General features: G+C 43.0%; 1 protein-coding gene across 2 annotated transcripts in view; it reads right to left on the bottom strand.

The window, feature by feature from the left end:
• The window catches only part of PHYHIPL (phytanoyl-CoA 2-hydroxylase interacting protein like), a 137,942-nt gene that overhangs the window by 49,905 nt on the left and 61,524 nt on the right, over window positions 1-26,513 (bottom strand). Inside the window, exon 1 of one of the 2 annotated variants that reach the window (XM_051800224.1) lies at window positions 8,317-8,654. The exons of the other annotated variant lie outside the window; for it this stretch is intronic. The gene's annotated coding sequence lies outside the window, so the exon portion shown is untranslated. Of the gene's footprint in view, window positions 1-8,316; window positions 8,655-26,513 lie in introns of those variants that run through there. 2 annotated transcript variants of the gene reach the window in all.

Genomic DNA, 26,513 nt, shown 5'->3' with positions numbered 1-26,513 from the left:
AAGTGTATTGCTTGTAGCTCCTTTTGCTCATTCCTCATAATTTATGCTCGTAGTAAAGACACAGGGACTGACTTAAAATACTTAAAATCTTGAGAGGGGAGAACGTGAAAAAAACCCCAACAGATAAAGAGAAGGGAAAAGAAGTAAAAGTAGCAGAATGGATGGAAAATGCTGAGAGGCTCTTTTGTCCTTTTCATTCCTATCGATTACTGTCTGCTCTGTTCCTTTCCTTATCTTTCTTTGCTGTATCATGTGTCATACTGCAAGCTTTGAGAACATTGTGCTCAGATAAAATGGCAAAAAGCCAACGCATGCAAGACCTGAACATGCCAGAGAGATTAACAGTGTTCACGGGCGGAGGCTGTTTGTAGTAATGGGAGAGGTTTCATACCTACAGAAAAAAAGGTCACAGTCAGGAGAGGGTCTGTCCTGTCTTTACTTCTGAGGTAGAGAGGGCTCACAGATGTACAAAACTAGGTAAGTGATGGAGGTTTTTCACTGCATTGAGATGAGATTTGTATCAGCTCTTAACAGAAATGAGAAAATACTGGGAAAAAACCCACCAGCATTTGCTCAAACTTTTTAATGAATTCCGTTCAGCCTTGTTTGTCCTTCATAGACATTCTAATGAACAAATATGCTGGTGATGAGACTCACAGAAACTGAAATCATTATGAAGATTATTCAGTGAAGGATTTGGAATAATGCACTGGTAAAGACTGAATTCTTAAAAGAAAAACAAGGAACGAAATTTCACCTCTGCCCTGTTGCTACACTAGTTATAAACAGAAGGGATATCTGGGATCTTTTGGTCCTCTTCAAAAAGCTGTAATTCTGAAATTAGTTAATATTTAAATGTTTTTCCTGCTGGTCTTCATCAGCCTCTCAAATGGAAAACAGCCTGAACATGCATATTTTATCAAAAACTTGACAATTTTTTTTTCTGTTTGTGCTTTTCTCCTTAAAATGCAAAATCTTGCTTGATGTACATTTCCTTGGCAGTAAGATCAAGGCCAAACTCAAGAAAAAAATTGTTAAAGCTCCTAACATTGGCTTTACAGTGAAAAATCACAGGCATAACAAATCCAAACACCACAAATGCATCCATCTTCCCCTAAGCCCTGCAGAATGGCTCCGGTAGAGAGAATGTCCAAAAAGAGAGAGAGATAGGAGATAAAAAACTCAAGACTAGGGGAAGGTATATTGCATATTCTTGTTTCATGGGGGAAAACCAGTAATGACATACTGATCATCTCTAGATCCAGTCAATTAAGAAAATGAGACTTTCCCATATTTATTACTGAATTCCTAAATGTGAGCTGGTGACATGAGCCCCACTGAGCTCTGTGCCTCTGTTGCTGCACACACCAGATGCAAGTCTCCTGCTTTGCTGCCCTGTGCCCACCAAGTGACTGAATCTGTGTCTCTCACTGGAGCTACATCTCCAGCTGAGCTCATCGTACTTCAGACAGACTCCTCGGGACAGTTCTGGAGAGCTGGTAACCCACAATGTGCAGGTACAGACTTGACTGGAATTTCTAAAACAAGTGTTCTTTGTGGGGCAGGCAGTAATAGCAAAAAAAAACACAACAAAAACCCAAACCACAAACTCCAATGTTTTTAAACTATTTTGCTGTCATCACACTGAGAAACACAGAGCCAGGGGGATTTCAAGAAGCTGACTTTCTTCTCAAAGATATCTTTTCTATTAACACTTTTCTATGAACTATCTCTGCAATTTTCATAATGTTCTTAGAGTGCTCCTCCTCCTTCCATTTGGCGCATTGTTTTCCATCCTAAGCAGTAAACTGACTGTCTGGATCTCTTCATTCACTCTGACATGAGGTACTTAAGCCTAAGGCACCAACGCCTCCCGAAAGGTTGCCCAGGGTGGCACCGCTCTGGTTCGGAAGATAAAATGCATCCAGGCATGCAGTTCTGGGTTTCACTTGTTTCTTGACCTATGCTGACAATGTGCACTCTTTTTTTTAGTCTGCTCCTGGGAGGGAGACATTCAGTCATCCAAATATTTCTTTTGGACACAAATATAGCTTAGTTGCAAAAATAACTGGACGTATATGAACGGCAGACCTTATTTATCACTGCTCTGTTGCGTATGTGATTGATTGCCTCCAGCAGGGACACTTAAATGGAGCTGGCTGTTTGTGTTGGAGGCAGTGGCTGCAGAGCAGTATCTTTTGGTGGTCACCAGATAGCTGAGCTTAGTGCTCCTCTGTACAAGTCCCAGCAAACACTATTATTTTAAAAGTCACTAATACTGCTTATTAGGATTCTGAAGAAACATCTTTTCTCTGCTTCTGCAAACTCTTTGCTTCTCCTTCTGCACCAAACTCATGGTTTTCCTTCTTCTCCTCTCAACCCTCTTTTGCCAAGTTGCCTTTTTCATTTGCTCACCTAATAACACAGCATATACAATATATTTATTTTTTTATTTATTATTTATTATTTACTTATATATAATATCTCTGTATTTTCCAAGTAAGGAATAGAGAGTAAGGAAAACTGTCAGGATGAAATCTCTTATGAAGTTGCCTAAGACAGAGATTATGTTCTTTCTTCCCAGAGTGATACCAAGAAGGAAGTTCACTGACTTCAACACAAGGGTTCAAGCAGAGGGACTCAGCCCAAATAGCCTCAGTGGACCAGCAGAGAAGGATTTTCACAGGAAAACATTCTAAAAAGAGACATGGAACTTGATGGCACTGTATTTCAAGAGGTTATTAGAATTATTTTTATTAATAATAATTAATCAAGAATTAATTATAGATTAGAATAATTACTTTATACCTGTTATGACACCATCTCAAGTAATTTAAAACTAATATGCCCTGAAACTACAAACAAATAATTTGGCAATGATCCTGAGGAATGCTTTAAGTGCAGCAAACTGAATAAAGTAAAGGAAGGAAGTTATCAGAGAGTCTGATCAGCAGAAGACCTGGTGCTTTAAGAGATGTACATGTGGATGTCTATTTCTAGACTTTGCTTCTAAGCTATCAAACATGTCCCAAAAATAACATTACACCAAAGTACTGACTAGGTCAGAAGGGGACACTGGCAAACACCATCACAACGTAGAGACCCTTCAGGTTTCCACTTAAGAGTAACTAGTTCCACACAGCTGTGAATATGCAGGGAGAACTGCTGAAAGCATTCATTATGGCCTACTCGGGTTTCATCTCTCTGCTAAATGTCCTGCTGAGAAGAATAAAATATTGGATAACAGGGGATTACAACATGAGGAGTTTTGAAAACATTCAAACAGTGAATCCCTTTTGACTTTACACAAACTCCAGACAAGAACAGTACTGGTGGCACTTTGGAAAGGTGTTGGCACATCATTTACATATATTTTTATATTCCCTGTTTCTATTTCAAAATACTTGAAGTGACTTGGAGTTCAGAACTTGGAGTTCTGAAAGAATGTACCTAAAACATTGCAGGTTTTTTCCTCCTGTTTCAATGATCAATAAATGACAGTTTGATCTTTACATGCCTCTTGTTCATCACAGGTGTACAGAGTATAAAATCCCTCATGAACGGAGAAGAATTATTATGCAATCATAAAAACGGTATGCACCAAATTATCTTGATTTATTTAGTTTTTAAATATGAGAAAGGCTACTGCATTAGAAAATTATGTCAACATACTTAGAAGTGAAACGGGACACAAATTCAAGTCTTGAATATACCCTTACAGCCTATTTTGGAGGCCAGCAGGCAGAGACTATCTTAGATCTGAAATAAATACTTCTAAAGATGAAAACTTAACAGAAATGATCATCACCTCCAGTTCTGTGTACTCAAGTGGGAAATGCAGCTCCCAGGTTTTGACTTGATAGTGAACATACCATTATGGGCTGGAGCAGCACAGTCCATGAACAGAAGGAAAAAAACCATGTGTACAGTTCAGACATAAATGCTGATTATGGAAGTCACCTCATCTTGTTACAGAGAAGCACTGTGCCATGAGGAGTCTTCTGTAGCTGTGTGTTCCTATGCTGACACTGCGCATCCTCCAGCAGTCACTGCAGGAAGCCACTCTTTGGGAAGGACGGGATGTATGACCTGTGTAACTGCAGGAAGACTCCTGCTCCACTATAGCCAAAGGAATAGTTGTCTGCTGTATGTAGTGCATACAAGTGCTCATTTTAATTAAGGTTTAATCTCCTCAATCTCTGCATTAATCCTTGGTTCTCTACAATAATGTTCCCACAGAGGACTCCAGGGCATTTTCTGGCATCGAACAATTCTTAACTGCTGGGTTTGGTCTGGTTTTACAGACTCCTGGGTATCCATGTTCATCTTTTATTTTCTGAGAAATATGTGAGGCAGAAAAAAACCTGTCAATGTTTGAGCATTAATGGCATGATAATGGCAATTTATGGATTTGAGGAAGAGAAAAGGTGCCACTAGAGTGTGTAAAGTGGGCAGCTGGCACAGTAGCTTTTGCCAACATTTGCGTCAATGTGGGAGTACAGCAATATGGTCGCTGTTATCATTGCACTCAATAAATAACTCCTCATATGTGAAGGCACGACTAGCCTTTTGGAGGGAGAAGCTGAGTATTCTCTGCATCCATGGCAGGATTTTTATGTGTAATCCCAGCAAATCTGAGCAGGCCTTAACGGGTGCTTAAATACTCTATACATAAAATTGCCTTTTTTTTGAAATCTAGTGCATAGGGAAACAGTGAAATAATAGTGAAATAATTCATACATTGAATTGTCCAGAGAAAAGCAGTGTACTGCTCAACATGGCACTTCTTCTCAGCTGATTCAGGCCTTAAGGAAAAACACACAGACCTGCTGTTGTCCAGTGCATGTGACAGTTGTGGTTACTCTGTGACTTGGACTCTGTGTGCTATATATGTCTGCATCCACAAAAGGGAAGCACTTAAACTATTCCCAGCTTTTGTTGGTTTTGCTGTTGCTGTTAGAAACGAGAAGGATGTTAAAATTATTATTTTAGGACCAAGGAAATTGGTTCTGTTCCACACGAATTTGACACACTTTGTAACTATTGGAGTTAAACAACAGAAATGATGTTGTAGATAAAGATGGCACTAGACCTCGGAGGGGTATGTTTCTGCAACTGTTTCTTGGTAGGAGGTTTCCTCCTGTGGATTTTCTACAATCCTTACACAACAATTCACTATACTGTTTAATAGGGAATAAAAATCTAGTGTTAGGTTTCTGTCTTCTAGTCATGTTCTGTTTCTGTTTTGCCACGACACACCTCTATGAGTGTGCCTACCCCTTCTTTCTCCACCTTCTTCAAAGGGCCTTCTTTCCATGCCTTGGTCCAGCATTCCTACTCTTCTGAGTGTTATCCTTACACAATTACTAACTTCCAATAATTCCCTTAGCGCTCTACTTGTGTCAGATGCATTCCCTTAGAAGAAAGTTCTCTATAATAAAAACCTATCGTGACATCACCAGCTGAAACATCACCATTCTGAAGAGCCAAACCCACTGAGATTTTCAAGAGATTTTGTCTGTGAAACTTCAAAAAGCTTCATTTATAGATGCAAAAAGCAGCAAACAGAACTGGAGCAAACTCAAAATATATACTATAACATTTTGCTTGATCTGTTAGTCTATTTAACTCAAAATGAACACACTAGATTTTTTAAGATATAAATCATTGATTATTTTTAAGACCTATGAAAACACCTTAAGGTAATCAATTCCTTATTTGTATGTCTTTCTACAGTGTCCACCAGTATCTTGCTGCTGGCATGAACAGGACCCACAGAGTAAGCATGATTTTAGCACTTGGGAGTTCTAAAACAAATGTCCTACCAGACCACTAGCAAAACCAGCTGGCTACTCAGGTAAAGGAAATTTTCCATTTAATAGTAACGATGCCTATTCATTCTCCAACCAGCTGCCAAAATGAGGATTCTACCCAGAGAACATCACCCATGCTTTTAATTTTACATTCGCACAAACATTTACTGTCTTTTATGAAAGAATTTGGGAATGTAAGGCCGTGGAGGAAAAAATGATAGTGCTAAATGACAGTGCTATTTCAAACTACAATGACTTACTAAAGTGCTTTGGCTACTGTGATGGACAAAAATGCTCTTGTATGCACAGAAATTAAGTTTCATAGTTTCCAATACAAACATAAGAAGGGTCATTTCCACTTTGGTACCAAAAAATTAATGACTTGCACATTCACTAATAAAATGCTTCCAATAAGCCTCATTAATGTAGTTATTTACATTCACAGTTACTGGCACAAGCACGAAAAAAGGTAGATACTTTCTCCACTGTACGTCTTAAGCCTTAAAGCTGGAAATTTATATTTGTAGAGAAGTATCAAATGGCAACATTCCCTCACAGCACAACTCAAAACATACAATTGCACCTTCTGAATGAAAATGAAGATCTTGAAGTGTTGCTCCAGAAGGTGAGACATCTGCAAGCTGATTTTAGCAGCCAGTGGCCAAGAAAAGCTAAGGCAGAGGTGGGTGTAACATTTTCCTTCCAGCGTGGGGTCAGCCCATCACCTGAGAGGAGCGAAGAGCTCACGGGGATGGGCCAGACATGTGAAGGACAGAGGAGTGGGGAGCCCGACCCCTCTGCAGGGGCCCCACTGCTCTTCCAGCGGGTCACCAAGGCTGTGTTGTGGCGCTGCCTCGTCTGTATTTATGAGAGAGGTGAAGGAAGAGTCTCGTGCTGCCATCACCAGACTGGCTCCACAGCAGAGAAATTGCAGGAGGAATTGCAGGGACTTGTTCTCTCCCATGGCGTTCCCAGTGTCCCGAGGACACGAGAGAGCCCCATGAGCCAGTGCACACGCACATTCCCAGACATGGCTGAGATCCATCCCTGTACCTGCTGCTTCCAGCTCTGGCTTCTCTTTTTGAGCAAATCCTACAAAGTGACTTAGGCCTGGCTTGTAGCCAGCCCCTGGATGGAGATCCATCCTGTGTGTGGTGTGTGGTTTGTGTGTTTAGTAATGACAGGATAAGGCTTAAGCCACAGCTGTACTGGCCAGCTTGGGAATGTCCTCAGCGTGCCTTCCAAATACCAAACAAGTCTTAGGAGGAATGTCAGTAGGGAAAAACTGTAAAATTACATTTTGTATAGAAAGTACTCCATTGTGACATATACAGTGTTATTCTGGACGAGTTTTCTTAATCAAGCAGTAAATAATCTCATATCAAAATAAGGACAGCTGGAACTTAACACCCTACATAACTAACTTTCCAATTGGAATTAAAATGCAAAAAATAAATCAGTAAATCCAAGCATGCTGGCCCATGTGAGAGGCATGAAAATGGAAGGCTATATGCATGAAATTTATAAAGCCAAGTTTGTTCACTTTTCATTTTGTAGTGAGCCACTACTCCAGTGGGGTTTACTACAAGGGGACCTGAAGCAAAACCACTTCAGCTGCACAGTAAAAGCACCTATTTTTTAAAATAGGTGCCAAAAGAAATAGTCTGACATGCCACCCAGTAGAATAGAGCATTCTGCACAAATAAATAAAACTTCACTCAGAAAACAAGCAATAAACAAACAAGTAAACCTTTATCCTTGAGCATCTGGGATCCAAAGGCATTCAAAACCAAGAAAACAAACCATATTTGAGCTTTGTCACATGCTAAAGAGCAGGTCTAACCATCCCTTACAGGGCACCATCTCTTACATCTTATTCCCAAAACATATACATGTACTCCCCTCCTCCAAAAATAAATTTTGAAAAGTATTTATTTCACAGAAGTAACCACATCCTTTTGAACAGATGGGAAACCTGATGGACTGAGATGCAGTGAATCCCTTATGTGCTGATTTCAGGAAGGAAAATTCTGGTTTTTAAAGTTGTTTTTAGATAGTTTTCCAACTTCATAGCTTAGGAGAAGATCAGCAATGTAGAAGAATACAACTGTATGTTGATAAATTCTGGAGACATGTGGGAACCAGACAAAAAAATGTAAGCAAAGTAAAAATGTAAAGAAAAATGCATGTCAGATTTGTCCACATAACATGGGTCTTCCCACTCAAACTACTCAGCTGTTGCATACTCAGGATCTCATCAAGCCATTAATTGTACAGTAAATTCTCCTTCTGCTCCCCATAGCACCAATACTTCCTACTTTCTGCATATCTGAGCCTCTCAATGAATCTTATTTTCCCTGCAGGCAGTAGGTGATGTTCTTCCAAGCCCCTCCATCCTCATTTCTCTGCTCTCTTTATCCCCTTCCTCTCCTAGTTGCTCAGCCCTTTTCCAGTCCCCTGTTCTCCCTCTTTCCAATGTCCCTGTGCCCCAGGAGTGCTGTACCTCGTGCTCAGGGTGCCCGGCAGGGATCCTTGCTGGAGGAGCCACCCTTGCTCCCGTTGGAGATGGAACTTCTCCGAGGGCCCTTCCCCTCACTGAGGGCTCCGCACTGCCCTCCCGGGGCTCCTCCTCCGGCTCCTGCCAGTCCCCTCATTCGGGCACAGAGAAGAGAGGTTTTGTTGGAAGTTGTGTTGGGGCCTCATGAGGGAACGGTCCTGCCCACTCTGGCCACCAGCCAGACTCCAAAGACACCTGGAAGTGCAGGGTCAATAAGAGTCCTGGCATATAATTAGTCCCATCCCAAAGCCAGATGGGCATGAACTTGGAGTTCTGAAGGCAGTCTGCCTACCAAAATCTCTCTGCAGCCAGTGCTCCTGGTAACCTCCCCCTCAGCAGTGTGTTCTCCCAGTACCCGAACTGGGGAGGGTGAGCAGGAGAGAGGAGGAGGTGGCTGCACCACCAGACTTCCCGTGCTGCCACTGCCATCGCATTTGCATTGCAGGGACATGATCTGGCTGCCTTTGTGTGGCCCTCTGGCAGGAGCCCAGCAGCATTTCTGTGCCACTGCTCACATTGTACTGCAGGACTATAAACACAGGCTTGTCCACAGCGCTCTCGACAGCCCTGGAGGAAATCCACCATCGCCCAGTATCAAACAGGCCAGAGAAGCTGGGCTACTTTCTGTACACCATCTACTGTTCCAATCCTAACTCCCTGTCTCTTGAAGGAATGTGGAAGTTTGCTGGTATCAGAGAAACAGGACAAGGTATTATGATGGGACTGCAATAAGTATTCTCTTTCAGAGCTCGAAGTTACAAAATTGTCTTTAATGCTCCACTGTGAAGTGTTTAAACAGGGGACAGTGTTTAACATTTCTCAAGACCACATCAAGGTGCCACAGAGATAAATAATTGAGTCAGAAAATAAATAATGTTTGAGAAGAAAAATAGAGAGTTGCTAATGTGAGAAGAAAAATTATCTTAAAACCAGAAAACACTATCCCAATCAACCCTTTTTCCACACTACAAATATTTAAAAGCATAGAAGATGTTATCAAAACTCTAGTCCCTCCTGTCCAGTTTCTCTTTGACAGGGAGAATAATCCTGGAAAACATAAAGACAAGATCTTCCATCTACCTAGAAGTCTTAACACCCTAGTACTGGACACTGTATAGGAGCTACTGGACCCTTTCACTGACTTTGCACAGATTTGTGTGACCCCACAAACTTTGAGGCCTGAGAACATAACAAATAGATCAGTAAAAATCAGCAAGCTTGGTTCTTCCAAGCCTTGAGACCTCTAGACTGGAAAACATTCCCCTGTACTTCCCGAACTTAACACATGAACTGGAAGCCCGCTGGCCCTTCTGGGCTGAGTGTTCTGCCTCCTGCAGCTCTAACACAGGCACTGGCCTAGTCTGCCACAAACTCCGGGTGCCCGACTTCCCCTGGGCCACACCACCTACAGACCAAGAGCTGATGTTGCTCCTACAGTGAACTCTGGGGAAATTCCAGCAGCTTCAGCAGAAGCTGGTGACTGTGTTATAGCCCCAAATGATGTTTTTTTTCATTTCCTCTCTTAGCACTTTGGCAGAGCTGCTTTGCCTACAAGGAATGCCCTCCCTGTATGTAGAACCTGGAGTCTGGGAAGGCGTAGGTGTGTGAGCAGGACCTGTCTGTTCTCCTTTGCCCGTCCCACGTCAGAGCAGGCAGAGGGATGAAGTGCACACAGTAATATACTATCAGCTACTGCTTTACTCGTCTAAATCACAAAGTGGCATTTCACGAATAGCCCCTTTTCCACAAAGACAAAAGCAGGGTTTTCCTGCCAACTTCCCTGGTGCTGCAGTGATCCACTGATCAAACTCTTTGGAAACTGATGCAAATTATCTTTATTGCACTGCCTTCACTGAAGTCAGAAAATTTATACCCAAATTTATACTAAGAAACTAAAACTTCTTACATATTACTGCAGTATGTACTACTGTACAAAGAAATACAGTTACAAATGCAAACATGAGTATGAAAAGAAAAAGAATCTCTCTCTTTCCTAAAAGCTGTTATCCCCACCAGGTTTCCACTGGACTATAAAAGTGCAGGCTACAGACTTTATTCTCTCTACTGTTTGTCTGAAATTAATATTGTTTTAAACAAAGCCAACCTTTAATTTTTTTTTCATATCCCAATTCAGTTACTATTTCCTGTTCTGCATTTAATTTTTAATAAGAAATTAAATATATGTACTCTGAGCAGAAAATCAATTTCTTTTTGAGTTATCCAAATTTTAAAATTGCACTTCTGTGGCAAAGAGATGGTGCTCTGACAAACAGAGTCATCTACAGAAATCTTTTTGATAATGGTGTCCTTCTTTCAAATCCAAACATTTCCTTGATGTAGAATACAAATTGAGCTCTAGTGTATAAGTCAGCTGGGATTTCAAAGTTGGCCTTTATACTTCGCCATTAATTAATTCCGTCCAAGAAATTCAAACAAAGATATGAAAAAAACGTTCTCTAAATACGTTACATAAGGCATTCAGAATATTCTGATTCATTCCCCTCCAGGAACACAGCAGAGTCAAAGAACAGTGTACACAGCATGTTTGGACTGTATAAAAAGCACTAGAAACTGTAAGAATAGTTTAAAACCCATTTATTTAAAGCTGTTAATTATAAGAGCTATTGTAGAGTATGTGCTAATCAATCTACACTTCTGAGTTCTAAACAATTGTAGACTTAATGAAGTGTACTTTTCTTCACTTTCAGATGCAGAAACAAAGAGTTTCCTAATAAAAGGGAGGAAATGAAAGCAGAAGGCAGAAGACCTCTTCCAAAAATTACTGGAACTTCTGAGTAATTATATATTGGCTAGAAAGTCAGAAACTCATATTTGGGATCTTTTTAGGGGGAAAATGATCTGAGAAAGAGACATTCTTTCCCAATATACCCCATGTACACCTTTAAGTAAGTTAAGACAAGTATTTTCTCTGATACAATGAGGAAAGCCTCAAAAATCTGGCAGGAGAAACTCATACAAATTCCTCTTCTTGCAGTTATCACAACACAACTAAAACAGAAGGTGAGAATATGGGACAGCAGTCAGTCAGTATAGTGAGATCTTTAGAGCTGCGTAATTGAAAATGGTTTGTGCTTGGGAGTAAGCAACACAGAATGGAGTAAGAACAGAGCAGGTATGTCTATTCAGCCTGAAAATAAATTAAGAGTTTTCTTTTTTTCAAGACTCACTTACTTCAACTTGTATAGAAACACAGGGAAAACTCATCCCCTAACACTTTTGGCATAAAACTTAATAGCATTTATTCACCCAAAATCTGTTCAAATGCTGTGTCAGGAAAAAAGAACCCAAGATGAAAAGTAGACTTTGTTGTGGTTCCCACTACTCCATGTGCAGATGCCTTGTCCCTCCTGTGGTGTTGTGACAATTTCTACAAAAGGCCACAGAGCTTAGCTGACACCACAGTGCTACAAGTACCATTAACTTGAGAGATTTCCCAAGCCCATTGTTTCCTACCCTTAGCTCATTATTCTTTGAAGCACAACTCCCAGAACACTCACTTCTTGTTTGTGTTAGGATCTTATATGATCATCATTTTTGTGAGCCCATCTCATTATTTTCTTGTAATTTTATTTACAGTGCAGTGAGAACTAGGAAAGCCCCTACCAAACCATGTACTTTGTAGGACTTGACTGTGAACATGCAGCATAAGAAAGCGAATGTTTGACCTTCTCTTGGCTTTTTATTTAAAGGTAGACCTACAATAATGGATAATCTCAGTAAGGTTTTAGGTTGGAATGACTTGTAGCATTTCCTACGACTGTTTGAGAAGATACAGTTTCTGTAAGAGACAGAGATTAACTCCAGTGCCCATGTGGGCATAGAGAAGCATATATATTTCTATTTTTCTTTGATCATGTTTATGATAACTAAGACTTATGAATCACTATATTTCCATCATGCAAATTTTGAGGGTTTTGGGGTTTGTGTTTAACATATATTTTCACTAGTGCAATTGTTTAAATATTTATTGTTGCCCTTTAGGCACAGACCTACATGCAGTGAAAGGCAAAAAAGAATAATTTCACTTACATATTGTAGGAATCAGCTACTGGGAACAATCCAAACACAAATCAAGAAAAGATCAATGATTTACCTCTTTCCTCTCTGTAATAAATTCCAAATGTCCTGAATCAGTCTTTTTATTCCACCTGAAAATTGAGGATGCAACTAAAACCGTACTGAGACAAAGCCAGAACGCATTGTCTACTTCACTTAAAGGTACCAAACCCAAAGGAAGCTGATACTGCATTCTCATAGCTTATCTATCTGCACAGCTTTGTGGTCTCTCATTCAAAAATGTGGATTTTCTCTGAGATATGTGGCTTGGAAACTAATCTGGCACAATATAATCCCTTCTGTTATGTAATTGCAAAACTTCATCTCATCTTTCATATAAACACAGAAGCTCTGCTACTTCTGCCTCTCACCCTCAAGTCTAAATATTGCTGTCATGTTCTATCTTTGCAAGGGGTTAAATTGTCTATTCTTTGCACTTGATAAAGACAAGAAACTGTTGCTTGTCTTATTGCCTGGAAATTTGGTATGGTCTCTCTAGTTATGGTCTGGAAAAAGGATAAATTACTTCAGGAAATATAACTAATAATGCCAAGGATTCTGTGAAGGATAAACAAAACCACCTGTGAGTGGCAATGAAATGTTGATTTTGATGGGACATGACCAAGTAGGAGCTGTACTCCAAGCTAAAAAGTGTTCATAACCTTTAATATTAACATGGGTTTCAGAGGAAAGAGGAAATTCCAGTTTTCTTAAGGAAACAAAGCTCATCTGATCCCACATGGCTTTGCAATGGACAGATATATATTCAGGTATGAAAAGCAGGCTTTGCCATCTGTCCATGAAAAGCAGTATCATTGGCTGACATCTGTATTTTTATTGTGACTACACTTTATAGACGACATATTCCGGTGTGTGAGAGATGAATTACCTCCACGGCACAGTGTGGGATGATGGCCAGTGATGCCAAGAGCTCTGTAAGGAAGGTTTCCATGACAGCATTCTGTGTATCATTGCTATTTTGGAAATAACATTCAGTTTTGATCTCTGACTTTTATAGGTTTTACTGTTCCCATGAAACATTATATTCAAGCAGGAAAAAAAAAAGCTAGGGCTAGCATGAATATTTTACATACAGCCAAGAATGACTGGAAGTGATATTCCTGTGATAGACTGCAGAACTATGTGATAAACCACAGAGCTATTTGTTAAATGCACCTATTAAACACCTTTAATTACCTGTTCTACTCTCTGGCCAGTAACCATTCTGTCTTGGGACTTACTCTGAAGTTTTATACCGCTGAACAGGTTCAGACAGCTGGCATTTCCAGCCTGCTGTCTACATTAAAATATAGAACTTTTCTTGAAAACTAACCCTGCTTCAAAGCCCAAGAAAAGTTAGTTTCAATCCTGGGCCAAGTAAAAATAGCTTTTCTATACATTGAAACGTGCTGGCTTTTAAAGCACAGCATCTTGCTCCACAGAGCTGAGGATGACTTTAGCACTGAACGAGAGGGGAGAGTTAGGACAGGAAGGGCCTTAAGAATATTTCACATTCAGATGTTCATAAAAGTTGTTCCAAGTAAGATTCTAATCTGTTTTGCAGCTGTCTTTTTCCTCCTCCACATTTGGACAGGGATTTTCCAAGGGGTCTGAAAGAGCTAGCTGCCCAGTTCCTATTGAATTTCAGTAGCATTCCACATCTTAACTTCAATGTGCTGCTCTGAAGTCTACGAGATGTGAAACACAGCCTCTGTACATGAGTTTAAACAAACACTGAGCATCTGTGATTTTTCAAGAACAAGCCCAAAATACAGATCTTATCTGCAGCAGAGAGAGAGATCCCGTGCAACTTTCTGCTAGTTTGGAACTGGGGACTTTTTAAATCCACCCATGACTCTGAAAAGCAAACTCCACTATCACATTATGCATATCTGTCTGTAAGCATGCATTTACAGTTTATATACAATAACATATCTAACTACTTGCAATCTGCTTAAGGAGCTTTTCTCTTAACCATTTGAATTTCAAAGCGTAGCTAAAACTGCTGAAGGATTTTATTTGTATACAAGATTGAGCTCGGATAAACAACCCACATGGATTCTTAATCTTTTGTGGGCAGCCAGCACCTTGTAATCAGTGTGAAAAGGAATTCAATAATAAACACAAACACTGTGCAACATTATAAAGGCAGGGATTTTCTAGTACATTTGAAGGTATGGCACACAAAATTCTCTCTGATAAGGAAGAGAAGATGTACTGTTTCCAAAGTGCAGCTTTTATTAATCAATTTGCCCACATTTTTTAGAGAATTATGTGTAAAATCTGAAGATGTGGCGAATGAACAGTACAGCATTCCTCAGCTACTCTCAGGGACACAGAAGAGACCTACTCACACACTCCATTCCTAAAGTAAATCCCTGAATGTTTTTCTGTATAAATGTCAGGAGCATTTAGCCGCTGGTGTCCCACTTTCCTGCACGCTTCTCCATTTCAAGCTCCAAATAAACCAATAAAATATAGCAGTGTACAGTTCCACCCTTATGAATGCCTTTAGTAGCCCTGCACCATAGCAGGAAGGCAGTTTTGCTGGGACGAGGCAAGGAAATGCGCTTTCTGCTCCTGTTTTGAGGAATGAACAGATTTAACTTGTGAAAAGGTGGTGTGTAAATGATGACCCTGATATCAAGCAATATGAAATCAGAGCTTCCACAGGAATCAACAGGAGCAAGATGCACTGGTGGCACAACAGTTAACCCAGCACAGCACTTACTTTGCACTGAGCCATGGTAAGAATTTGTGTGACAGACCAGGGCTGGGAGAGAGTCTAAGGCCCCTGGCACAGCCCTTGCAGTGAGGGTTCTACACGTGACAGTAATCTACTGCTTCTCTAAACTTACAGCAAGAGAAGGGGTAAGAGAGGGTTCCGAGGAAAAAAACAGAGATGAAGTGGGGAGAGGTCAAGCTTATTGCAGCAACCTGCTTCATCCAATGGTAGAGGAAAGCAACACTTAATTCTCTTCGGGGTCAGGCAGAATGCTCAAGAGAAGTGCTTGGTTCTGGTAGTTTTCTTGCAAAGGAAAGGTTGTGGGGGTTTCTGAACTTGTAGGCAGATCTGCTTTGCTATTCACCTGATTTCTACCCACAAGTCTCGTCTTACAGACTTGTTTCATGTTCTTTGAAAAGGTTCTTTGAAATCAGTTAGATGAGATTTGGAGAAGTTTGATCTGGGGGAAGAGGCACAGTCTTCCATTTTTGGGGAATGCTAGTAGTGCTGTACATTGCTAACTCGGCTTATTCATGAAATCAGAGCAGCACTCACTTCCATAGCTAAGGTTTGTTACTTTAAAAGAAAGAGAAAATGAAGAGGGAAAAAAGTGCTACTCAACCAGTCTTCCCCATTTTTCTCCCCAAGCTTTTGTTTATACTTCAAAAGTGCCCTATCCTTGTCTTAGGTACAAAATATCCGTTTTGAGGAGAACGTGCAGGAGGGCATTTGCAGATTCTCTGGGATACAGAAGTTGCAGAATTTCCCAGGTAAGGAAGCACTCTGAGCCCACAGAGAGGGCTTCCACCGTGCCCTGCATCCCCAGCTCCAGAGACCCTTCTCACACAGGGTGGTATGCTATGAGCCCCACAGATCTGATAACTGGCTTCTCTCTGTTCCTCAGTCTTCTTTGTAGCATCACTTTGGAAAACACACTGCACAAACTGTGGGACAACAATCAAACCTACAGTCAAGGGCAAAGTAACACTTGCCAATAGCAAGTTTTGATGATAAAGTGCTCCCGACCCAGACAATCTGGATATACAACATGTTCAAGCCAAAGGCACAAATAAAAATGAAGTATGAGTTAACAAGCTGTGAAGGAAGCCAAAGAGGATTTTTGACTTTCTGCCTTTGTGGATATCTTGGCACCTGACAAGCTTTTGAGCTGGAAGGAGGCTGCCTTACCCACACAGACTGTCCTGCACAGGGAGGCTGAAGGAAGGCTGTGGAGGGCAGGTACAGGCAGCATCCATGGGCAAAAACAGCACCACATTTCAGAAAACTAGAGTATGTAAGTGTGCAAAGCACTTGGATACCATATGTCCTAGTTAGGACAGCTGAGATCAGTTCATCATGGTGGGTGTAACCCAAAACTGTATTCTATAGCCTTCCATGTCATTTCCCAGAAACTAGACTATTGTTGTCAATAGACTATTCGCACCCTCTGCCCATAGAGCATGGTGGGTGTAACCCAAAACTGTATTCTATAGCCTTCCATGTCATTTCCCAGAAACTAGACTATTGTCAGAATCACAATTTCATTTGAAGCATTTGTCTATTTGAATATAGAAACTCCCTGATCACCATGTTGTTTGATGCACTCACATGGATGTTGTATTTGAGCCTGTTCATATTTCCACAGATGGCGTATTATTTGCCTGTTTTGATGCTCTCTTTAAGACCAGGGAGAGGGATCCAAATTGCTTTATTAGTATATTATGTTTATGTCATTCTAACATCAGAAGCAATGAGTTTCATGGTAAATGTGTATTCAGTCCTGTTTGCCTGTCCTGGTTTGGGTTGCTACCTCTGGGGCCTCATTAAAAATCGTACCCAGCTTTTTGGGGGAACAGGGGTGGATGGTTTCCAGCCTCCCACCTCCTTCTTCCCCTTCAGACCTGCTAAAACAGTTTTTGAAAATATTGAGTTCCCTTTTGATGTTAAGGACAGCATAATGTTATTGTTAGTGTTGCTCTGTCTGCTCTGTACTGTGTACACCATGTTTAGGGTCAGAAAAGTGCCTTTTAGGGAGGTTGGTTGGACACCTGCCCTGGGAGCAGATAATGCTGAGTGGCACGGGAAGTGGGAGGACATCAGCCAGTATTTGGAAAAGTTTTCTCCTCCAATGATCTGGAAATTCACCCCTGAACAACTGCAGGATCCTGTTAGCATGATAAGACTGGTGAAGGAAAAATGCTCTGGCAGCTCCAGAGATGGCCAGCTCACAGCAACCTGCTGGGCCCTGGCCACTGCCTACCGGGCACTACTTGACATGGTACAGCACTGTCAGGGCGAGGAGAGAAGGAGCAAATCCGCAGACACCATGTCCACCCAAACCACAGCTGAGTCAGAGGGAGAAAGAAATGAACCAACCAGCACCGTGTCCACACAAACCATCGAGGAGCCAGAAGAACAAGCAAAACCAATAGCAGTCGCCCCTGTCCAGAAAAGGAAATCAAAGACTAAATCAGTTCGCATAGCAAATGATGACGAAGAGGCGGGACCTTCACATCCACCGGAGGAGACAGAGCCAGAAATAATCACTCGGTCCCTATCCCTGGGTGAGCTACGTGAGCTCCGGAGAGAGTTCACACGACAGGCGAACGAGTCCATTCTGACCTGGCTGCTCCGAATCTGGGATGCCGCAGCTAACGATACGATCCTAGATGGGAGTGAAGCCAGACAGCTGGGATCCCTGTCTCGAGATGTAGTCATTGATCAGGGGATTGGAAGGAGGCAGGAAACTCTCAGCCTCTGGCGGCGACTGTTGTCCAGTGTGAGGGAGAGATACCTTTGCAAGGAGGACCTCCACGTACAGCAAGGACAGTGGAACACGATGGAACAAGGTATCCGGTGCTTAAGGGAGTTAGCTGTACTGGAGATAATCTTTTCAGAGGATGAAAGATTCCCTAAGAGTCCAGATGCCGTACAGTGCACCTCCCAAATGTGGTTAAAGTTTGCACGACTCGGGCCAGAAATGTATTCCCGCTACTTAGCAACGCTGCAATGGAGGGAGGGAGAGGACAAGGTGGGAGCATTGGTTAGCAAACTCAGGATTTATGAAGACACTGTCACCGCCCCATTACGAGCCCACGTCTCATCTGTGGAAACCAAACTGGCTGAACACGTCCGAAGCCTAGAAGAGAAAATTGAAGAGGGACACCAGAAGCTAAGAGAAGAAATTAAGGAAGGGATTTTCCATATCTCGCCAGGACGAACAAGAGTCTCTGCTATCAGGAGCCAGCGTCCCCCAGCTAAGGAGAGAAGGTACACTCCACGTAGCGATCTATGGTTTTACCTCCGTGAGCATGGAGAAGATATGAGGAAGTGGGATGGGAAACCCACCTCTTCCTTAGCAGCCCGGGTACGTGAGCTGAAAAGAGGAACAAATACCATAAAGAACTCTTCAAGGGTAAACGTTGCTCCAGTCTCTCGTGGGCAAGACTCCAGACGGTACAGGAATGATGATACGTCTGATCCTCTTGAAGGGACCTCCAGGTCATACCCACAAGAAGAGCACAATGAGTACCATGACCAGGACTAGGGGTGCCCTGCCTCTAGCCAGGTAGAGGAGAGGGACAATCGAGTCTATTGGACTGTGTGGATTCGGTGGCCTGGCACATCAGAGCCACAAAGATATAAGGCTTTAGTGGACACTGGCGCACAATGTACATTAATGCCATCAAGATACGTAGGGGCAGAATCCATCTCTATTTCTGGGGTGACAGGGGGATCCCAACAGCTGACTGTACTGGAAGCTGAAGTGAGCCTGACTGGGAAGGAATGGCACAGACACCCCATCGTGACTGGTCCAGAGGCCCCGTGTATCCTTGGCATAGATTACCTGAGGAGTGGGTATTTCAAAGACCCAAAAGGACTTCGTTGGGCTTTTGGCATAGCTGCTGTGGAGACGGAGGAAATTAGACAGTTGAACACCTTGCCTGGTCTCTCAGAGGACCCCTCTGCTGTGGGACTGCTGAAGGTTGAAGAACAATTGGTACCGATAGCCACAGCAACAGTGCACCGTCGGCAATACCGCACCGACCGAGACTCTGTGACCCCTATACATAAGATGATCCGCGAACTGGAGACCCAGGGGGTGGTCAGCAAGACTCGCTCACCCTTTAATAGCCCTATATGGCCAGTGCGTAAGTCCAGCGGAGAGTGGAGGCTGACGGTAGATTACCGTGGACTCAATGAAGTCACACCACCCCTGAGTGCTGCTGTGCCGGACATGCTGGAGCTCCAGTATGAGCTGGAGTCCAAGGAAGCCAAGTGGTATGCCACCATTGACATAGCCAATGCCTTTTTCTCCATTCCTTTGGCAGCGGAGTGCAGACCACAATTTGCTTTCACTTGGAGAGGTGTGCAGTACACCTGGAATCGACTGCCTCAGGGGTGGAAACACAGTCCCAGCATTTGCCACGGACTGATCCAGACTGCACTGGAAAAGGGTGAGGCTCCAGAGCACCTACAGTACATTGATGACATCATTGTATGGGGGAACACAGCGGGCGAAGTCTTCGAGAAAGGAGAGAAGATAATCCAGATTCTCCTAAGAGCCGGTTTTGCCATTAAACGGAGTAAGGTCAAGGGACCTGCTCAGGAAATTCAGTTCCTAGGAGTGAAGTGGCAAGATGGACGCCGTCTAATTCCAATGGAGGTGATTAACAAAATAGCAGCCATGTCCCCACCAACCAGCAAGAAGGAAACACAGGCTTTCCTAGGCGCTGTGGGCTTTTGGAGGATGCATATCCCCGAGTATAGTCAGATTGTAAGCCCTCTCTACCTTGTGACACGGAAGAAAAATGATTTCCAGTGGGGCCCCGAACAACAACAAGCCTTTGAACAAATTAAACAGGAGATTGCCCATGCAGTAGCCCTTGGGCCAGTAAGGACAGGACAGGACGTGAAGAACGTGCTCTACACCGCAGCCGGGGAGAATGGCCCTTCTTGGAGCCTCTGGCAGAAAGTGCCTGGGGAGACCCGAGGACGACCGCTGGGATTCTGGAGTCGGGGATACAAAGGATCTGAAGCCAGCTATACACCAACTGAGAAAGAGATCCTGGCTGCCTACGAAGGAGTTCGAGCTGCCTCAGAAGTAATCGGCACCGAAGCGCAGCTCCTCCTGGCACCCCGACTACCAGTGCTGGGCTGGATGTTCAAGGGAAGAGTTCCTTCCACACATCATGCCACCGATGCCACATGGAGTAAGTGGATGGCTCTGATCACGCAGCGAACCCGGATAGGGAATCCTAATCGCCCTGGGATTCTGGAAATTATCACCAATTGGCCCGAAGGTGAGAGTTTCGGACTATCCTCTGAAGAAGAGGAGGAGAAGGTGACACGTGCTGAGGAGGCCCCACCATATGACAAGCTACCAGCAGATGAAAGGCGATATGTGCTCTTCACGGATGGCTCCTGCCGCATTGTAGGGACAAACCGAAAATGGAAGGCAGCTGTATGGAGTCCCACACGGCGAGTTGCAGAAGCGACCGAAGGACAAGGTGGGTCAAGTCAGTTTGCAGAGCTTAAAGCCGTTCAGTTGGCTTTGGATATAGCTGAACGAGAGAAGTGGCCAAGACTCTATCTCTACACTGACTCATGGATGGTGGCCAATGCTCTGTGGGGATGGCTGGAAAGATGGAAAAAGGCCAACTGGCAGCGCCAAGGGAAACCCATCTGGGCGGCGGAGATGTGGCAGGACATCGCTGGCCGGGTAGAGAAGCTGAGTGTGAAGGTCCGTCATGTAGACGCTCATGTAGGCAAGAAACGGGCTAATGAGGAGCATCATAACAACGAGCAGGCGGACCGAGCTGCCAGGATTAAAGTCTCTCAGGTAGATCTGGATTGGCAGCACAAAGGAGAATTATTTCTGGCTCGATGGGCCCATGACGCCTCCGGTCACCAGGGGAGAGATGCAACATACAGATGGGCTCGTGACCGAGGGGTGGACTTAACCAAGGACATTGTCTCACAGGTCATCCATGACTGTGAGACATGTGCTGCCATCAAGCAGGCCAAGCGGGTGAAGCCTCTATGGTATGGTGGACGGTGGTCAAAGTACAGGTATGGGGAAGCCTGGCAAGTTGACTACATCACGCTCCCCAAAACCCGCCAGGGTAAGCACTACGTACTGACCATGGTAGAAGGAAGCACTGGATGGTTGGAGACATACCCCGTGCCTCATGCCACTGCCCGGAATACCATCCTGGGCCTTGAAAAACAAGTCCTGTGGCGACACGGCACCCCGGAGAGAATTGAGTCTGATAATGGGACCCATTTCAAGAATGGCCTCGTAGACACCTGGGCCAAAGAGCACGGCATTGAGTGGGTGTATCATATCCCCTACCATGCACCAGCTGCTGGAAAAGTTGAGCGGTGCAACGGACTGCTGAAAACCACTCTGAAGGCACTGTGTGGGGAGACTCTCAAACACTGGGAGCTGCATTTAGCAAAGGCCACCTGGTTGGTCAACACCAGAGGTTCCATCAATCGAGCTGGCCCTGCCCAATCAGAACTTTTGCATACTGTAGATGGAGATAAAGTCCCCGTGGTACATATGAGAGGAATGTTAGGGAAGACTGTTTGGATTAGTCCCACCTCAAGCAAAGGCAAACCCATCCGAGGGATTGTTTTTGCTCAGGGACCTGGTTCCACGTGGTGGGTAATGCAAAAAGATGGGGAGACACGTTGTGTACCACAAGGGGACCTAATTTTGAGTGAGAATGGTCTGTAATGTTTCATTGTATATATATAGATAGATAGATAGATAGATAGATGTATATAGTTTTAAAGGGATATAGTTTTTAAAGGGGGTTAATTTGGGCATGACATGGATGGCATAGAATAAGGGGTGGATAATGTCCTAGTTAGGACAGCTGAGATCAGTTCATCATGGTGGGTGTAACCCAAAACTGTATTCTATAGCCTTCCATGTCATTTCCCAGAAACTAGACTATTGTTGTCAATAGACTATTCGCACCTTCTGCCCATAGAGCCTGACTCCTCAGGCTATAAACTAGGTGTTAAGAGGCCTGTGAGATAGGAGGATGTTTCTGTCCTCACACCCTTTGTGAACTCCCCGCCCTGAGGAGAGTACCAAGCATTCCTGCCTGAACTGGAGGATATATAATCTTGGAGTTTTGGAACATTTTTGAACCCACTCGTGGGATCCAGAGGACGGCTGCATCTCATCGCTCTCAACCAGACTTAGACCACCACTGGACTGCGATCACCAGTTCTGGCCAGACTGCAGCAGCTCTCCCACCAGCAGGTTCTTCCCCTCTCCCTTTACTTTGGACTCAAACAGGGCCCAAGGAACACCACTTCGTTCAGGCCCCAGGGTACTGGGTTACACATTTGGGTTTTTGTGGGTTGAGACCAATTGTTTGTTTGTATTATTGTACTTACTGTATTATTTTAATAAATTGTTATTCTGACTTATAATCTCTCCTTTGAGTTGGGTTCATTCCCCCTGCTGGTTAACTTTTAAACCAGCACACCATATTTCAAAATTTATGTGTCACAGAAAAGTGAAGATAGATGTACCTTGGGAAGAGTTTTACTTCTGCTCAGAATATGTTGGCAGCATGGGCCCTGTTATTGTGCACTTAGCAAGCTTTCCTAAAATCAAAACCTTAAATCAATGGGCAAAGTATGCCAATACTTCAACAGCTCAGAGATGGGTTTCCCTTCTATTTTTTTTTAATTTTTTTTTAATTTTTCTTACCAACAAAAAGTGCAATGAACCCTTGAGCTGTAGAGAACACACCGTTAAAACCTACTTTTAAACAGACACCATTTTATAGAAGCCGGGTCAAGTCCTGTGGCTCCCTGCTCGTTTTGGTTCCTCTGCCTGACTGCAGTGAGAGCCAGCTTTGTAACATCTGACACCTACAGTTCACTCATCAGCAGCTCTTCTGCTTTTTGTTCAGAAGAGAATACCACACAGCTGTAATCAGAGTTGATGCAGATCAATGTGAGCCTTTACTTTCATTATATTTAAAGGGACATACGAATTATTGATTTGTGTATCAAATTTGAGCACACGTGTTTTCTGTGCTGTCTACGGTCAATGCAGCAGATCTGTAGATCCAAATGTCACTTAGTACAAAACCAGAGTAACACCAGGAACATGATTAAGCAACGATATTGGCACAAAACATTTATTTTATGTTGTCTTCAAGTTCTGTAGTATGTAAAGATGTCTAAGTTAGAGCCTTAAAAAATCATGGAATCTGAATGTCCTTGCTCTCTGGGGGTTTATGACATGGTTGCTTGCCTGACTTAAACAAGATGTCCTATTTCTAGATATTTAAAAATAATTTAAAATAAAAGCCAATTTAACTTGTGGTGTTGATAATTAGTTGAAACAAGCAAAGAGGTGGTTAAAAAAATAAAAAGCCCCCATACTCTGCTCCCATATATCCTTTGCTCAATATACCTTTTTCTTCTTGTTTTTCCTAAACAACGTGGTCTGATTGTACATCTGACATGAACTTATCACTAGAGTCAGGAATTAGGTAGGATTCACCTCACTGGCCAAGTACAAGCATGTACATGTTAGAGATTTAGTCTAACAACTATCTAGGCTCCCTCTACAGACAATGCAAGTAGCAAAGGCACCTCACTCTACCCATCCTCAGCTTGGGATCCACTTCAGTGATCAGCTCCACCTACATGGCTGACCTTGGCTACATATCTGAAATCTGTAAAGCCAAATACAGAAAAAATACAGTGAAAGCTGGTGGTTTTACTTAAAATAATCTTTGCTTAATTTCCCCCAGCCCCAATACCTCTCTTCAGTGATGCATTACAGCTGACTTCCGTGAGATTAGAGCATTCCTACCGTCAGGCAAATGCAAAGGGGACTTGCTGAATCATGCCCTCAGTCTTAAAGATAGAACGATGTTCACTTGTTAAAGCTTATATGAATTACATGCCATCCTTAACAGCATTAAGGACAAAGAGCAAACCCACAGCTGTAGTGCCTCTGACATATGAGGGGGGCTTTTAGCACCTTTGATCTTTCCTGCTCCTTTTCTTGAAGTGCAGAAATATAATTCATATTTATTTCCACTTGGAAACAAGGAAAAGGTACATGGAAAATAATTTAATACTTATGAATGACAGCATAATTGTCCACTTGCAGATGTCATCACCCACTAATAATCCATTTTTTCCAGGGCATAAAGCACATCCATTATTTGTGTCCTGTAAATTAGCAATGCTAGAGCTGGGGACAGAGAACAGCAGTTTTACTTTTGCTGGGTGAATAAAACCGTGATCCTGTGTGAGTGACTCACTGCTGTTGTGTAAGCTTGTAAGCATCTTTGCGTGAAAGATGAAGGCATTTGAGATAAGCCCACTCGAATCAGTGCTGTCCTCTCAAGCTTGAGAACATAGTTCTGAGGAGGACAGACTTGAAACGCAACAAGATTTGAGCTACTGTGTTGCTGGAAAAGAAATCCACCAAAGATCAGCTCAGAAGTATTCTTTACTTCAATATGCAATTCAGCCTGGGCACGGAAATACCTCTGGTTAGTATTTCTTTTTGAACTATGACTCCAGTTATGCAGCATTCCAGAGGGCAGGTGTGGTCATTCCAAACCCGTTTTAGGGAAGTGATAGGTCTGAAACACACCAAAGGGTAGTTTGTTTCATGGTAATATTTTTAAGAATTTGTTTCGACAATCGATTTCTTCAATTATTATTTGCTTAAAGGGAAAGTTTTTTGTTTTCCCCTGCCTTCATTTTTCACTGAACTTGACTGCTGGGACCGACGTGTGCTTGTATGAATCACCACTCACCACCTCTGCTCAGCACTGCTGTCACAGGCTGGGTGTCTGCCACTGCCCCTGTCCTCTTCTGCTCAGCCATATTTGCTGCTTGGACTGCCAGGGGAGGAGAAGAACTACTCTGGGAGCCCATGGATACCCTGCCACCAGGCCCTTTGCTTCAAGATCCCTGCTCCTCTCTGTGGCTGCTGGACATGTCTCCAGAGGAGCTACTTGGCTCATGGAATCACCCATCATTTCCTGGGGAATGCTGGTGTGTAGGGAGCTTGGGAAGCACAGAGGTCTAGAGGTATCCCATTTGTAGGAACTGTATTTCATATGTAGGAATGTAATTCCCTTGTCACAAGACTGAAGGTAGGTATGGCCTTTATGAATTTAGAGCTGTTATTTCTGGCACTGGTTCCCACTGTCTCACCAACCCTGGAAACCCTATTAGCAGGTAGTGCACAGATTACATCAGTTGCAGCCAAACAGGAAAAATCTTGCAAAAATTTATCATCTTGCATATGCAGTCTTGCCTAAGAGATGACACAAGAAAGATAATACAAACTCTCCAGACAAAACTCGTTTAACAGGCCCTTATTCTTTAGTCATCCAGGACAATGTTTCTCTGTTGGCTTTGCTTCCCTGGGCAACTGCGCTGAAGCTGGAACACTTCCCTCACACAGCTCAAATGCTGGTTTCCATTTTGTAGAGCTACACAATTCGATTTGCTTTGGTGGTTCAAAAGTTCAGTGGGGAAGGACTCCCGTAGAGAGGAGAGTGTGAGCAGCTCTCCCTAACAAATGGTTGCTTGCCTTGGAAAACAGCACATGTCTGTTCACATGCATCCAAACTGCAGGATGCTAGAGTGTCCCACCGAGATCCAGCCTGGCAGGGGAAGTGGCTTAACAGATCTTTCAGTCACCAGGAGTAACATAAACAAAAGCCAGAAAAAACATTTTGCCATTTAAAAGGAAATCATTATCTATAGTGCTTGATAAAGTTTATTGTACCAATTCATGGAATTGGGAGGGAAAACAGTGCCCAGTTGTTTGAGGAAAGCATTCAGATGTAAAAGCTGCCCTCAGCTCTGTGGTGGTGTTGTGACAGGATAGAGACAAGAGGATACACAAAACACACAGCTAAGAAAGGGGGAAGAAAAGTCGGTAGCTGAAAAGAATCCCAACTGCTGTGTAAGGACAGTCACAGTGTGGGACTCAGAAGGGAATCACCTATGTCCAAGTCCACATCCAGGGCAAGATTTAGTGCAAAGGCAGCAGTACTTGGGATATTAAAATCATTGTGCATTGCTAAGGTCAAGCAAAGGAATTTTTGGAGCAAATGAATAAAGGTGAAACATACTATTTGTTTTCACAAACGGAGCAGGTCAAAGCAGTGTCATTCCACAAGCACTACAGATCACAAATATCTTCCTCAAAAGTACTGTCCTGCCCTGCTCCTACTGGAGTTAGAGACATCACTAAGTTGGAGACTTCACTAAGAAAGAAGAATTAGACCTCTACAGGAAGCGCGGATATGAATTTTCCCACACTATT

The sequence above is a fragment of the Manacus candei genome, unplaced genomic scaffold (assembly GCF_025592945.1).
Source record: "Manacus candei isolate 608988 ecotype Guabito, Panama unplaced genomic scaffold, ASM2559294v1 h1tg000050l, whole genome shotgun sequence".
NCBI lineage: Eukaryota > Metazoa > Chordata > Aves > Passeriformes > Pipridae > Manacus > Manacus candei.
Note: the sequence above shows the minus strand (reverse complement) of the source record. Positions and strands in the feature narration are given on the sequence as shown.